Source organism: Brassica napus, unplaced genomic scaffold, assembly GCF_020379485.1.
Source record: "Brassica napus cultivar Da-Ae unplaced genomic scaffold, Da-Ae ScsIHWf_251;HRSCAF=421, whole genome shotgun sequence".
Taxonomy (NCBI): Eukaryota; Viridiplantae; Streptophyta; class Magnoliopsida; order Brassicales; family Brassicaceae; genus Brassica; species Brassica napus.
Window position 1 is genome coordinate 90001 of NW_026015839.1, and position 10000 is coordinate 100000.

The window sequence follows — 10000 nt, forward strand, 5'->3', positions numbered from 1 at the left end:
TCATTGGCCGATCGACCAACAATCAAACAAGAACATGATCGGCCAACCAATGATACCGCATAGCTTTAATATCCACCACCCTTCACAAGCAATCACTCAAACACATACAGGCCAACGTCAGGCCTACACTAACAAAATACACATCAAGCCTAATCCGGTACCTAAGCCAGACTTAGGACTTAATGTCAGAACCTGCAAGCAAATCAATCAACCACAAACACAATCACAATAATAAGACTATGAGTAACTACGACTCGATCTAACTTGTAACACCGTATATCGGTGCTACACTAACTCGAGGGTTCCATAACCCTCTACGACACTCTAACACAACACTCTAACCTGGGCCCTGGTGACTTCGTGTTCCTCCTCCCTATCGGCAATATCCTATCTTCCTACCACAAAGGCCAGAAGAAGGAACTTTCAACCGACCGCGGCCCACAGTCCTTCGGGTCACCGCGCGACAGCCCACAGTCCTTCGGGTCACTGCCACATTACACCGTCGTGTAATACTCAGCCATAGTACATGACACCGTTCGTCTGAGTCTTCCCGATCCAGCGAATAAGGGGTTTCCTTGAACCCGCTGGGTACGAGGCCGAGGAAACACTAATCACCCCTACACATGCCTAGTATGGGCGGGTCACGCACATACTGTCGGCACACTCACAACAAAACAAACTTAATCTAGAACCTAACCTAAAGCCAAAGTTCCAGATCCTAACTAGACACTCAACTCTACAACACAAACCAGTAGTACCAGTAGTCCGGCCTATATGGCCTAAGACCCTTAGTACTAACTACTAAACAATAATATCAATACTAAACAATACAATCAAACCGTTACCCAGATAGTCCAGCCTCCCGCTGAGAAACTATCTTTAAAGATAACGGGAACCTGCACTCAACAATATCAACACGCAATAATAGAAAACATGATGCATCCTAGCCCTAGTCCTAGTCAGGTTATTAACTCAGTCTTAATTCCATTCATCTCAGCTTAGCCCTTGCTAAACTGAGTCCGGTTCCATAAATAAAATAACCCTAAGGACTCTACCATTCAATAACGTGATCATTCTAATCTATATGCAGACTCGATCTACCCTAAATTCCAAGTGGAATTCAAACAAACCAACTCACAGTGTTCTAGGCGAGAAGCTGCTGGTTGATCGAAGAGGACTTGGCCAAAACCCAAGGGACACCTTGACTGGACTGGACTGAACTGACCTCGACTTGGACAGACCCTCGGCTTGATCATGAAGAACTAACAGGTCTGGACGGCCTGATCTGGACAGAACCTCCTTTAGCTCTTGGACAGTTCTTCGGACTTCCCGGCGGAGTATCGAACAGAACTTCGACTGATCTGAACCCGTGGTTCTGAACTAACTCTGGGCAGCACCTCCACTTGACCATCATATAATATGACTGGCTTGGACGAATTGAATTGGACAGAGCTTCCGCGTCACAATCGTAGAGAATCGCCGATTGGACGGAACTGGCCTTCTCGGTGGAGTATCGGTCTTCAGAATCGACCATACTCTAGAATCGATCACTTCCTTTCTCTCTCTCTCTCTCTCTCTATAGCCACGTTGACTTGACTCCCATCTGATCTGATCTTCACTTGATTGGCCTTCAGTTGGACAAACCTTCCCAAGGCGATGACTCGAAATCAATGGAGAACTGATCTCGAAAACTCTCTAAAACTCTCGAAATAGCTCGGAATCACTTGCTTTCTTTTTCTACTTTTCTCTCACGTTTTTAATTTGGTTTACACAGGTCTGGATGTGAAGAAATGAGCAGGGGTCGTGGGGTATTTATAGAAGACACCAACCAATCAGCTTCAGGTTGGTGGCCTCCCGTGTGTCGCTCCGCATGGCTCCGGACGCATGCACGGCGGCACCTCGTGCTCCACATGGCTGGCTGCATGTCCAGGAAACATGCAGGACGCCACCACTCCTCCCAGATGTCAGGCTGCATGACTGGAGCTCATGCAAGGCGCCACAGCATCACACACATGTCGATCAGCATGCTTCGGTTGCATGCGTCGCGACATCTCGTGCTTGGCCGATCCACCTCGTGCTTCTACATGTCAAGCTGCATGTGCAGCTTCCATGCACGGCGACACCTCGAGCTTCTCTTGACACTCAGCTGGTTAGACAGTTGCCACCACGTTCTTATCCCTTCTGATCAAGCCACCTCGAGCTTCTCGGTTTCTTTGCGCGATTTCGACCCTTCTTGTGAATTTCTGACCCGCGATCAATCCCGAATATTTTCCGCTCCCATTCTGATTCTCTGAATATTTTTAATAAACTACAGATGATGTCTGATATCCTTTAAAAATATTTCCCGAGCCTCCGGCTTCCTCAAAGAATTTCGTAATACCGAAATTAGGGTTTTCGCCCAACTTTGGGTTTTCCCGTCGTGCTTCAATCCCGTCGTGCTTGCTTCCCGTCCTGCTTAATTCCCGTCCTGCTTCCGACTTATAATGTCTTCAGAATAATATTTTACTGATACGAAGATATTCCGAGAAAACTTCGCGATGAAGAAACGTCAATCTTCAAAAACGTCGAGCTTCTAAACCGTCGTGCTTCAAAAATGTGATTCTTCCAAAACTGCCGTCTGATCAATCTAAGACATTTCGAACAATGGTAGAGCAGCTTTTCTCAACTCATGCTTCACTCACAATCCATTCTTCGACCTTCTTGTACTTCAAATTTCCAGATCGATCTGTATTGCCCGCGACTCAACCACAAAGTTGATGCTCGACCAATCTTCTATTTTCTTCGATCCATGTTAAGTCTTAAGTGATCAAAACTTAACATTCCTTCAATTGCTTTGATTCCCAAAAGCTCGGCTCTGGATTCTGACTTTTGCTCTCTCGACCATTTTATCCCAAAGGGCGGGTTATCACATTCTCCCCCCCTTAAAAGAATTCGTCCTCGAATTCTTAGTTGCGCAATTGCTTAGCTTCACGAAATGTTCCTCCTTGATGTGTAGTGATGATGTTCAGCTTTTGAATAACTTCGTCTTGCGGTCTTGGTCATAAGATATGGTTCTTTGCTGGCTCGCCTTTATTTCGGTTTCTTTGGATCTCCATAAACACTTTGGATTTTGAACTTGCTCCACCTTGATAACAACTCCTCCATAACTCCTCATTTCATAACTTTGTGTTGATCACTAGATGTGCTTCTTTATAGGTTGGCCTTAGATATCTCCCCTTGATTTCTTCAGTCTTCTTCTAGATTTTCTGATTCTGAACTCGCTCCATCTTAATCCATCTCCATGCATTTCCTCGGTCTTGAATCCTTTCATTTCTTCACTTCTTGATTTCTCATGCTTCACTTAATCTCAACTCGTCTTCATAACTCTTTACTTTGCTTGCTCATGTCCCTTTGTGTATACTGTCTAAAGTCGCCATAATCGTCTTCATATCTCTTCACTCTGCCTTTCACTGTCCCTTGAGTGTCCTTCCCAATGTCACCACAATCATCTTCATAAATCTTCACTTGAATGATCACTGCGTCTTCTTCTTAGCTTTTACTTTGCTGCCCAACTAATTTCTCATGATACGATCTTGCCAATCTGCGCCTCTGATTACTCCAACCATTTCCTCGATCTCTCATTTCCCAGATACTGATGAAGTCCTTTCCCAACGAAGTCTTGTTTCTTCCCATCTGTCCAGTCCATACCACATCCCAGTTCTCTGAATCTGTCTCTCCTCTTTCGCTTCGGGTTTGGGTTTGGCCTTGAACTCCCTCCACTTTAAGGTTTTCATTCCTTAAAGTTCCGATCAACAAACATACTTACTCGCTGCAACTCAAAAGAACACTTAACATGCAAGTTAGTAGACAATTAATCAAATAATCCACTAACCCAGCAAATACTAACAATGCAACCTAACCGCAATTCTAACCAGCAACCTAACAGTTCTACCCAAGCAACCTAACAGTTCTACCCAAGCAACCTAACAGTTCTAGATTCCACTATCTCAATCCAAATTCCTAAAACCACAAATCCTATCGCTGGACGTGACCGGTTTCCCTAATGCCTTTTGTGACTCATTTTGACTCGATAAATATTTAAAACCGATTAAATCATGAGTTCCGGAAGCATGGACGAAACCATGCTCTGATACCACCTCTGTAACACCCCCGAACCGTCCTAGACATATGGTCGATCAACCGGCCAACAATCAAACAAGAACATGACTGATCGACCGTCCATCACCCAGGGTTAGAGATGAATGAGCCAACCGGCCAGCCAACAATCAAACAAGAACATGACTGACCGTCCAACCCAGCACCATGGTCCGGAAGCGCTACGTGACGGGTTAGGGACGATCCGGTCAGAGTCACAAGATTTAATACACGACCTAGACCAGTTCATCCACTAACTCGTCCCGCTGCGTCAAGGCATAAGGCTTTGCAACCCGTACCTAGAGTTAGCGTTTTCCGTTAGATCGAGGCCTAAGGCTTTTCAACCCGTACTACGACCTAACGTTGTGTTAGACCGGACTAGTCAAATATCAGAGTACTCATGAAGCGCATATAAAACAATTACTTTATTGATTCGAGAAATATCCATACATTGATATAATTCGAGACCGGTCCCGGCCTAATGCCAAATCGAGTCAACTAAACACAAATCCACAATACCGTTTACAAAAGGCATGAAAATCTACACCGGCGGTCCTAACGTCCAGCACCAAGCTATCCGATCATCCTTACCTAAAGCGACCTGCAAAAAGGACAACGGAGTTGGATGAGTAACCTAATGTTACTCAGTGAGCTGGCGGCCTCTACCCGCAACCTAGACTCTACCCAGACAACCCAAAATAACAATCAATCTAGCCGTAGCATGCAATAAAAGCTAAGGCTAAGCAAACCGTTACTAAGTTAGACTTGGCCTCCTGCCATGATCTAGCTTCAAGTAACGGGAACCTGCATTAAAACAAGTCAACAAGCAATCCCTAGTTAACCATATATACGCTTGAGTTCAGTACTCATGTAGTGTTAGACACTTAGACTATACAAATACCATTGGCCGATCGACCAACAATCAAACAAGAACATGATCGGCCAACCAATGATACCGCATAGCTTTAATATCCACCACCCTTCACAAGCAATCACTCAAACACATATAGGCCAACGTCAGGCCTACACTAACAAAATACACATCAAGCCTAATCCGGTACCTAAGCCAGACTTAGGACTTAATGTCAGAACCTGCAAGCAAATCAATCAACCACAAACACAATCACACTAATAAGACTATGAGTAACTACGACTCGATCTAACTTGTAACACCGTATATCGGTGCTACACTAACTCGAGGGTTCCATAACCCTCTACGACACTCTAACACAACACTCTAACCTGGGCCCTGGTGACTTCGTGTTCCTCCTCCCTATCGGCAATATCCTATCTTCCTACCACAAAGGCCAGAAGAAGGAACTTTCAACCGACCGCGGCCCACAGTCCTTCGGGTCACCGCGCGACAGCCCACAGTCCTTCGGGTCACTGCCACATTACACCGTCGTGTAATACTCAGCCATAGTACATGACACCGTTCGTCTGAGTCTTCCCGATCCAGCGAATAAGGGGTTTCCTTGAACCCGCTGGGTACGAGGCCGAGGAAACACTAATCACCCCTACACATGCCTAGTATGGGCGGGTCACGCACATACTGTCGGCACACTCACAACAAAACAAACTCAATCTAGAACCTAACCTAAAGCCAAAGTTCCAGATCCTAACTAGACACTCAACTCTACAACACAAACCAGTAGTACCAGTAGTCCGGCCTATATGGCCTAAGACCCTTAGTACTAACTACTAAACAATAATATCAATACTAAACAATACAATCAAACCATTACTGTTGTAGGCACAGGGGGGGTAACCCACGAATTGATAAAAATGGTGGAACCAAGGTTTAAACCTGAAAACAAAGAGAACCGATTTTTATGAGTTTTTAGAGTTTTATAATGCAAACAGAAACAAATATGAAAACAAATGAGATGATGATGATAATGATAATAAAACAAGATAAATAAACAAAGGATAGGATGGAATCAGGCTGCTGGATGTGTATCACTCTCAGCTTGATCAAATGATGGCTTGAAGTGGATTTGCGGAGGAAGGTTTGATTGAATCTCTCAATCTGATGGAATGATGGATCGAAGTGATTGACTCTCTCAATCTGTGTACTGAGCTTGTTTGATTTTCACAAACAAACTAGACTCACGAAATCAATAAGACAACAAAGAATCTCTCTTTGAATCCTAAAGACCGATATTTTATACAAAGAACAACTTTGATAAAACTGAATAAACTTTCTATTAACTTGGTGATTAAGGGTGTCTCTTTACAATGACTATCTAAGAGCTTATATAATGCTCTGGAAACTAATTCTAACGTTCATAATAAGAAAAGAAAGGAAACAAATCAAGCAAACTAACAAAATCGGAAACTAGCCGTTGGAGCCTTTTATGGGATTTTGGCTCCAAGTGAGAAACTTGATTCTTCTTGAACCTGGACGGTTTAAGGGGATAAGAGAGCTTTCTTGGGACCTTCTTGAATGCTTGATAGATGCTGATCTCGTCCTTGCCTTGGTAGAAAAAGAGCTGTTGGAGTTTGAATGCAAGAGACTCCAAATAAGGCAGTTTGGTGATAATGGGGATCTTCTTATTCCTATGTGGGCTGGTGCATGGGATGAAGTTGTAGAACTCTTCTGGCTCCTGTATAATGTCTCCTGGATGTCTTGGTTTAGTCTGGACGTCGTCTGGTTCTCCTGGTTGGATTGGAATTGCTTGGAATGGATCAAACCGAAAGATTGTCCAATCTTTCCATAAATAGCTCCGGTTTGATTTAAGTGATTCTCCATTGAACCGACTGATCTCCTGGGTTCTGGTGCAGCTAAGGACTTCTGGAATACCTCCTGATTGGTTGAAATGATCTCCTGGTCGCCAATTTCTGGTTTGAAGCTGATTGAACCGGTTAGCTTCCAATTGAGGCGAGTGTAGCACTGGTTTGACCGGTTCTGGCAAATTGAACATATCTTCTGATTTCCGTGTCCATTTCTCCTGATCTTTGGCTTTCTGGAAAGCTGAAAGAATGCTCTTGAATTTGATGACGGGATTTACTTCAGGCCGCTCCTTACTTGAGCTTAAATCTCCTTCTAAAGTCGGATACTCGCAGATGGACAGGCTGAGAAACCTCTGAGTTGTAAAATTCATAACGTCTTGCTCCGTGAATATTTTGGCCCAATTCCAATTGTCCTGGACTCCTTCTTGAGTGTAGAATCCATAAAAATTAGCCTCGTGATTTAAACCCTCCTGGTTTGTAAGATATGGCATTTTTCGTGCACGTATGTCCTGGTTTGCGCCTTGGCTGGTTGAGTAGGGCTTTGGGTTGACCTCCGGTTCAGTTGCTGATCTGATGACCACATCATCCCCTCCCTCTTGACAAGGTTTCGACCTCGAAACTGTATAATCTGCACCAAGATAGAGCAAGTCAGCTTTCATTCTCTTTTGAGATTCTAAAGCCTTACCTTGGCATTGTTTTGGTTTTGCTTCTTTAAGCAATATGGACTGCATTGTCTCTTGAACAATCTTCTGGTCCATCTCAAGAGTCACGCCTGGTGGTTCTTCTTCTTTAAATTCTTGCTTCTTAGTTCCTGTTACATTACCCTTTGACAAAGACAAGTGCATCATACAAGAATTTTGAGCTAATAAATCAGATTGAATAAGACTATCACTCTTTATAGATAAATCTGTTTTCTTTTCTAGTGATGTCTCAGTCAATACTTGTTTACTTGGACAAACTACAGCAAAGTGTCCTCTTTTATGACATCTATAACATGTCTGATCTTTTAAATTTTCAGAGTTAGAAGACTTACATTGGCTTGTTGTCTCTTCTTTCTTTGGGCTTGGAATCTCTTTATTCCTTAAGTCATGGACAGCTTTTGATTCCAACAAGGATGTTGAGTTCGTGTCTTTCTGGACCTCAGGACCTGTCTTAACATTCTTGGACAAAGACAAGTGACTCATACTAGTGGGAGATGAGTTATAAACAAATTTATCAAGTATAGGACTTACCTTGGCCTTTCCTTGAAGAATTGGTTTGTCTGATTTTTCTTTGTGTCTAGCCAATGTGTCTGGGCTGAAAAGGTTCTTCTCCATGGACTTTGGGACCTCATAAGGTTGGTATTTATCATATAAAACCGTGGGCATCTGGCTTGGCCGAATCTGGTCTTGATAAATCAAGCTCCTATGGCCTTGTTGTGGCACAACTTTCTTTGCCTCTTTGGACACACCATTTGAAAATCTCCTTGGGTATTTTCTTCTGGTTTCTTGCGTGGGAAGTGTAGTCACATACTTCCTGATCATAACATCTTTAAGATCTTTCCAGTTGGTGACAACCTCTTCTGGACTTTTACCATGTGTCTTATCTACTCTTTTCCACCATGAGTAAGCTTTTTCGGAAAGTTGCTTGATGGCATGAGCTAGCCTCTCCTTCTTTGGCACGCCTTGGTATGAAAACCAATCATCCATGGTTCTTTCCCATGATAAATAATCATCTGGCCAACTACTACCTGAAAAGGAATAAATCTTAACTTCATTAACTGATTTAAAATAAAGATATGAATGAGTTAAGTATTTATAAGTTGAAGAAGTATGGTGTGAGGTGATCCATGAAGGATCTGGTGGCTTAGGCTCAACATAGCCAGCCTCTGGTGCATCTCCAAATCTTCTTTCTCCATGTTGTGGTCGTCGGCCTTGTGGCTTATTCCTTTTTCCCAACTGAGCAATCTTATCATTGAGCTCTTGTATAGCTATTAGTTGTTGGCTCAGTGTGGCCTCTAGGGTTTGGCCGTGTTCTTCTCCTACCATTGCTCCCTGAAATCAATCTCAAAGATCAAGTGAAGTATGGGAAGTTTTTGTCAAGCATAAGAGCAATGAACAATGCAAAACTAATTTAAACTAAACCGAAAAAATGCAAGTATAAACCGAAATGAAGTAACTATGCAATAAATATTTTTTCTTTTGGTTTTCTGATGCAATCACGAAATGGACCAACTAATATGGCATGAAACAATAACTAGTATGATTTTTTTTTTTTTTTTTTTTAAGGATATGCAAACAAAGGAAACAAATTCAAAATGACAATTTTTGTGGGATTTTTGATTATGGAAACAAAACAAAAAGGAAACTAACAAGAATTTCGAAACTAAGTGCAAGTAATATGAATCAAACACATCTTTCTTTTTCTTTTTCGTGGTTTATAAGAACAGCAAGAACAAAATATGCAGAAACAAAAACTTGAAGCAAAAGACTGTTTTTATGGGTTTTCGGTTTTAGATAAAAACAAAACAAATGCAAGCAAATGAAATATGATGCAAGGATAGATATCACCTTAGTCAGGAGCTTGAGCTCTGATACCAAAAATGTTGTAGGCACAGGGGGGGTAACCCACGAATTGATAAAAATGGTGGAACCAAGGTTTAAACCTGAAAACAAAGAGAACCGATTTTTATGAGTTTTTAGAGTTTTATAATGCAAACAGAAACAAATATGAAAACAAATGAGATGATGATGATAATGATAATAAAACAAGATAAATAAACAAAGGATAGGATGGAATCAGGCTGCTGGATGTGTATCACTCTCAGCTTGATCAAATGATGGCTTGAAGTGGATTTGCGGAGGAAGGTTTGATTGAATCTCTCAATCTGATGGAATGATGGATCGAAGTGATTGACTCTCTCAATCTGTGTACTGAGCTTGTTTGATTTTCACAAACAAACTAGACTCACGAAATCAATAAGACAACAAAGAATCTCTCTTTGAATCCTAAAGACCGATATTTTATACAAAGAACAACTTTGATAAAACTGAATAAACTTTCTATTAACTTGGTGATTAAGGGTGTCTCTTTACAATGACTATCTAAGAGCTTATATAATGCTCTGGAAACTAATTCTAACGTTCATAATAAG